General features: G+C 34.0%; 1 long non-coding RNA gene across 1 annotated transcript in view; it reads left to right on the top strand.

Annotated features, from left to right (window-relative positions):
• Positions 1–4,277: 4,277 nt before the first annotated feature.
• The window catches only part of LOC142348715 (uncharacterized), a 3,091-nt gene continuing 580 nt past the window's right edge, over positions 4,278–6,788 (top strand). Inside the window, exon 1 of the long non-coding RNA XR_012760771.1 lies at positions 4,278–4,343. This is a non-coding gene — a long non-coding RNA (uncharacterized LOC142348715). The remainder of the gene's footprint in view (positions 4,344–6,788) is intronic.

Below are 6,788 nucleotides of genomic sequence, written 5' to 3'. Positions count from 1 at the left end.
GTTGTTTGTTGTTAAAAACTTGCACAACATAGAGTTCTCAACTGAGAAAAAACGCCGGATCTTTGCAACCATAACTGTCTCTGCGTTGTTTTTTGTATTTTAGCTGTGCGTAGTAGCTGCAAATTAGTTGCAGATGCCTCACTCAAGCGTAGAAAGCACAACGCAAAACAGTTTTTCAACATTTGAGAACAAACAACTCAGCTCTGAGAAGGTCTTCTATTTTCTTCAAAAATTTTGAAAAGTTTTTATCCAATGATAAGTTAATTTTGGAGAAAGAAAAAGCAGCAGGAATAAATTGAAAAGAGACTATTGTGAGAGTTTTTTCTATTAAAATTGTAGCTCACCTTAAGTCTCATTGCCATCATAAAAAGGCAAAAGAACTGCTTAGAAAAGAAATCGTAGGATTATAACGATACCACGACACTACTCGGTCAGAAATGAACCAAGACACAGACACAAACACACATACACTTACCACACAACGCATTCATAGAACAAACACAGAAACGCTATCTCTCTCTCTATCACACACACGCACACAAACATACAATCACTCTCACAAAAACAATTACTCGCACCGAAATAACAATAAAAAAATTTTAAGACAAACATCCACGTACGCACACACACACACACACACACGCACATTCGCACATTTACCCAAGCTAATACTGAAGAGCATAAAAAAACACATACACAAAATACGAACTCACAAGCAAACCCATATACGAACACAATCCCTTTCACAAACACACATACACACAAACATAGACACTTATGCACGCGTCGGTGATCAATTAGAAGGCATCAGGAACGGCTTATGTAGCGAAAATATGTTTTTTTTTCACTGTTTCATTGTTTGAACAATAGTTTGTGAGAAACTCCTCGGTTTTTTGTAGAAACTATTTGCTTTTTTGATAAGGTGAAACATCCCAGGAAACAAACACTTCCATTCAATGTTATGCATGATCTAAATAACTCTGGCAAAACCTGCAATATCGGTTGAGGATCGTGACAGGCCAGACTTTTTATGGAACAGCTCGGTAAGCTTTTGATAAGATCTTATCAAGACATGTTTGTCAAAAACAAATTGCTGTAAAATTTAATAAATCTTTGCACCAAAAAAGAGTTTCGGATATAAGAGAAAAAATCTTTGAACCATTATCATTATTTGAAAATTTTGGGAAAGCGGATCAACAGGATGTGTCGAAAACTTTTTTGTATAACAATTGATGAAGGGCTCTATAGGCGGAGATAGGAAATAAAAAAATGAAGCAATAAAGTATCCACCCGGACCTTGCTCGCAGTGAGTTTCAGCGCTGTACCATTGACTCTCAATTGTAACCATTACTAAACCAGTCAAATAAAAGAGTAAATACTTCTGCCAGTCTACCCAGAGTCGATTAAGAAACATCTCAGTCTGTCCCTTTTCTTTGCAGCCTAATTTACATTATTGGTGAACACTGCACAGAACTTTCACATCATCAGACTGTACATACAACGAACATAGCAAGTTTTGAAAATTATAACTTCCGCGAGATAACGAGAGAGAGCGGATTATAAATTCCGGAGGGCAACAGTCGGAGAGAGCGGATTATAACTTACGGAGGGCAACAGTCGGAGAGAGAGAGAGGGCGAATTTATAACTTCCGGAGGGCAACAGTCGGAAAGAGAGAGAGAGAGAGAGAGAGAGAGAGAGAGAGAGAGAGAGAGAGAGAGCGGATTTATAACTTCCGTAGGGCGACAGCTTGAAACTAAATTAACTTGAACTAAATTAAACCGTTTTAAATTAATGCCATTTTAATACCTTTAGTACGATTTTAAATTAAATTAAATTAAATACCATTTTAAATAAATTCATGTATTTATTGAGCATGCATTTCAACTTTTAATTTAGCTTTCATTTTAACTTTCATTTCCCCGCGCGTTTTGAGAGAGAGATATAATTGTGGCGTGTAAACAAACTGCTCAGATAGAGGACGTGCGGTAATTAAAGCTGCGCATATAGAGGAAATGCGGTAATTATAGCTGCTCAGATTGAAAGCATGCGGTAATTTGCTATGCTCAGATGAAAGGCAGAAAATAAGTGCAGACTGCTCAGACGGATGAGTCATTTTAAGTTTTATAGCCAGACTGCAAATAGAAAAATATGACCTGAACAGATTCATGCTCAGCGCAAAAATCCAGCATGTTTTTTTCATGGTTCAGCTCTGAAATGCTATAACAGATAGGTCCGGGCACGGAATTAACAAACAAATCTCAATATCACAAAATCTGAGCCTAAGAGGAATAATAAAGTATAACCGCCTCCCTTTTCATTATTATTTAGAATGGTATTTAAGATGACTGTTTGTTCTTGTGAAAAGTAATCAGAAACACCTAAGAATACTCTCGCTTCGACCACAATTTCTTGAAACAATTATTCAGGTTATAAATATTTTCAAGCCATCTGGCCATAACTGCGAGCCTCTACTGGTACCAAAAGAACTAGTTAAAAAGAATGCGGTTGACACTTCCTGTGGTATTTTCACACCCAATGTGGAATGTTGCTTAAATTACGTATAAGTAATTTCCACACGGCAATTTAATACCCTAATGTTGAAAATAGTTTAAAAAATGATTATAGTTATGTTTGGCGTTAAGGAAGTTTCACAAATTTTATTTTTTAAACGATTTAATCTTTTGAGATTAATAAAATGAGGGATTACAATGAAATTCGCCTGCCGCACAGTTTACGTTTCTTTTGTTAGCGGAATGAACTTCTGGAAAAAGTATTTTCGGGGCGGTAAGTAGATTTCACTTCCCAACTTCAAGTTGCAGAAATTTCCATATAGGACACCGCCAGTTCATCCTCGAAATTTGTAAGTACGTTTCAGACGTACAATGTATTAAGATAGGAAAATTGAAATCGCGTTACAAAGTGAATAAATTTGCTAGCAAAATTTGGTATCGGTAGACCTTCGCAATAAATAAAAATTCGACAAGATTTTGGCAATATTAACCATAGTTTAGTATGATTGCATCAACTTTCGGTTCGCTGGGATGAAATACCTCCAAACATGTATAGCTAGCATGAGCATTCAACTAAGATCATTATGTAAGCGTTGCTAAAATTGAAATAAACGCTTATTTACGTAACATCGAGCCTGAAAAGTAAGGATTTTGTATTTTGAGTGCATTTTGCTTTTACCTTTCATAAATTCAACGCAATCACAGCAGCCACTGTTAAATATTTTTGCGTTTGTCAGCGCGGACAACTCGACCCTGGATTTATATTATGGTTGAAGGAAAACAGTCCTTGGCCTATTTTGAGCCAACATTTTACAATGTTGCGTGTATAGCTTTTACAATCCCTTATTTCTCCACTGCAATAAACAGGCGTTTGCACAATAGTGGGAAATTTACATTATTTCCTTTTAAACAGAATCTTATATTTTTATGTATTACGTGGAAATAACTATATGTCAATTTATTTTCTACACGCTGATTTATTGCTCATTTTAAATGCGACAATAAATTTCTTCATTTTGAACATTTCTGTTAACAAAATTGACAAAACTAATTCGACTTGAATAAACTCAAATGGCAGGATTTGAAACAGTGAATGGCGCCGTCATTTCAGCGCCGATTGGATTAAAACTAGATTGAATACTCTCCAAATAATTAAGGATTTCATTTTAAGCGATACTTACACTGATTTTGTCATAGTTTTGTATTTGTTCTCTCGTCAAAATATATCTATTCAGCGCTATAAATTTCTTTGATTGAATTTCAAATCTTTTATTTGTTTAAATTTTACCAAGCGGGTTTAAACACTTAACTTTGAAGACGTTTTCTGCTTATTTCTGTTGTATTATCTGGTCTTTAATATATTACTACACTTGGTGCTAGGAAAATTGGCCGACAGGGCGTTTAGCCGACAACGAAAAAATGAGAAATTTAGCCGACAGTTTTATCATAATTGGTAATGAAAGTCCATAATTGGTCGATAAATCAGTAGTTCGGTTGTGATAGATTCATATCAAGTCCCACGGGCCGCTGAGGCATGGCCAAGGCGCGCGAGGCATGGCCAGATGCGGTAAAATACGGTCCGACCACGGATAGACCTTCGTTACACTGGTTGATAAAAAAAACTGCGGTATATTATTCCGCTGACGAAATAGTGTTTTAAATTGGCCAATCACAGCTTCAGAATAAGTTTTATTGCTCATTTTACTTAATTGTCGGCTAAATTTCCTATTTTTTGGTTTTCGGCTAAACGCCCTGTCGGCCAATACGGCGGCCACCCTACATTTTTATCTATATTCAATTACCGATGAAAGGAATGCAAAAATAATAACCAGGTTTAGTTTCAGTTGTCGAAACTAGTTGTCGAAACTAACTCAATATTCCGGGTCGATTTTCTCCTCTAAAAAGTTGCAAAAGAATGAATGGCTAATTTGTGTTTTTGTGGAATATCCTGTCATGAAAAAAGTTCTGTGTGAATTTAAGGAAAATTTCCTAACTTTATTTAGCCAAGTACAACAGTAGAGGCTGCACTTAGTTTATTTTGTTTTGAAATTCTCGGGCTCAATGCTTTGAACTATCCAGGGTTGTTGTTTTCTTGAGTTTCTTTAGTTTCATACAAGTTTCTTTGATTTCATCCAAGGATCATATATGATTTCATAATGTCCATACGTGAATTCCTAGGACGATTATAGTATTAAACCAAAGAGATTAAACAGGATCCGTGCGTGCCTATGACATGACGAAAACATATGAGTTCATGGATGATTACAATGAATGATACATTTTTTCCTTCCATTTATCTTTTTTTAAATTGATCTCACGCGATCTTGTTTGATCACTTATATCATTCCCCGTCATCAATATGTGATTCGTCAAAAGACCATGAAATGCAATAATACTCGAAAAGTTGGATGGTTAATGAAAGAGTAAGTCTATCTATATGACTAAAGCTTTGATGTTCTCTGAAACCAGTTTTAAGAAAATGAATGATTTCTTATTACGTGCGAAAAACCTCGCTTTTAACTTTTTCAGAATCAATTCCGAATATGAATGAAATGAAATTCAAATTTATTGTTTTTGCGCATGCAAATAGTCAAATTTAGACTCTGCAAATGAGATATATTAAGTCAATTTTCATGTGTCATATCTGACCGTTTATAAGTCCAAATGTTCTTTGCAACTTCTACCCAAATTAAAACTTATATATAGTTCTTTGGCTTTCAAATTTTTTGTATTTTTACTTTATTTTTTCATGGAAACCAAATATGATCTTTGTATGAGTACTAAGTAATCAAATAAATCAAATATGACCTAGGATGTGTTCTAAGAATTATAAGGAACCTAGCATTAAATCTAAGAAAGACGTATGATGAGTGATCCGGGATTCCAAACGAAAAAAATATATGTTGTCTAAAACGCGAGACGACATCTCGCAATGAATTAATTTGCTGATTAATTATCAAAAAATGTGTGGGACTTAAATTGTTCAAGAGAAAATGAGAAATTATATCAATATAACTACTAAAATTTTTGGTGAATATTTTCTTTAAAAGTAGAAAAATTTATGGATTCATTAACCAAAGAAATTTTACTGCTCTTCAATCAACAAAGAACTCCCACTGTGGTTTGCTGTTTTATTCAACATATTGATTTGTGTTTGAAGATGATTACGAATTTCAAATTTTAAAATTACTTTTTGCTGTGTCGTGTTTACAATCATTTATTGAGTTGAGAAGACACCAGAACATCTTTTTAGGAACTTTTTTTCCGAAATTTTGCTGAAATTCATGTTTTACAGTTATCAAGTCGCAGGCTATCCAACTGAAAACAACTAATCCTTATTCAATAAGTCTACTTTTAGCAATTCAAGTCTGCGGATAGATTTTTATAGCTGCTAGTGATTTCAGCAAAATCAGTGGCCGGTAAAAGACCAAGTAAACACAGTAATTAACGGCCGTTCTGCGTTGATGACTCAAGAACCACAAGTCTAATTAGACTGAAAGTTTTACAATCTGAAATCATGAAGTAATTTTGATTGTTTTGAATTTAAAAGCAAAGCAACGCTCAATGATGATCTACGGATGAAAAATAATTTAATCCAACATATGATGAAACGATTTTGTGTTTCCTTTTGTTTATTTTTGAGAAAACAAGTGTGTTGAAATACTAAATAGTTCAGCTAATTTGATGTTTATCCAAACATAGCCTTCCTGACTAATTTTAGTTTTCAGTACTAAATTAACTCTGAGATAGTATCATAGTAACTTAGAATTAAAAAAAAAACAGATGAGCGAAAAAACAAATTGATAGAAAAAAACAAAAATTGTGAAATAGAGTTCATCAATTTGAAGAAAGCTTAAACGATCTATGCTATTCGTTTATAATCTTTGCTGAAATTGTCAGAATATTTCTTTATAGTCAGAAAATAAGAAACATAAAATTAGCGATCATAAACATCTTTTTTGATTATTGGCAACAACAGGTGTATACGTACAACATTGGTCGTAGAGCTTTTAGCTTTATAACTAATCTTAGCAGTTTTCTCAATTTTTCAAAATTACCTTTTAGTATACAAAATTCTTACCTGACTAAAGTGGGGAGAATAGAAACATACTTTTTATGTATGAAAATTTGAAATGGACTGTCGAAAATCGATTCATTAAACTGTTGGTCTGCTGTTTTGATAAACATAGTCATGGTAACCAAGTTAATTGTTAACTCAAGTTTGGATACTAGTAGTATTATATAGCTGTTTTGGGATAGGGGGGGGGTTATCCTGC

This window comes from Convolutriloba macropyga, chromosome 10, assembly GCF_964194025.1.
Source record: "Convolutriloba macropyga chromosome 10, txConMacr16.3, whole genome shotgun sequence".
NCBI lineage: Eukaryota > Metazoa > Xenacoelomorpha > Acoela > Convolutidae > Convolutriloba > Convolutriloba macropyga.
The sequence above is the reverse complement of the archived record's forward strand: the minus strand, read 5'-3'. Positions and strand labels throughout refer to the sequence as shown.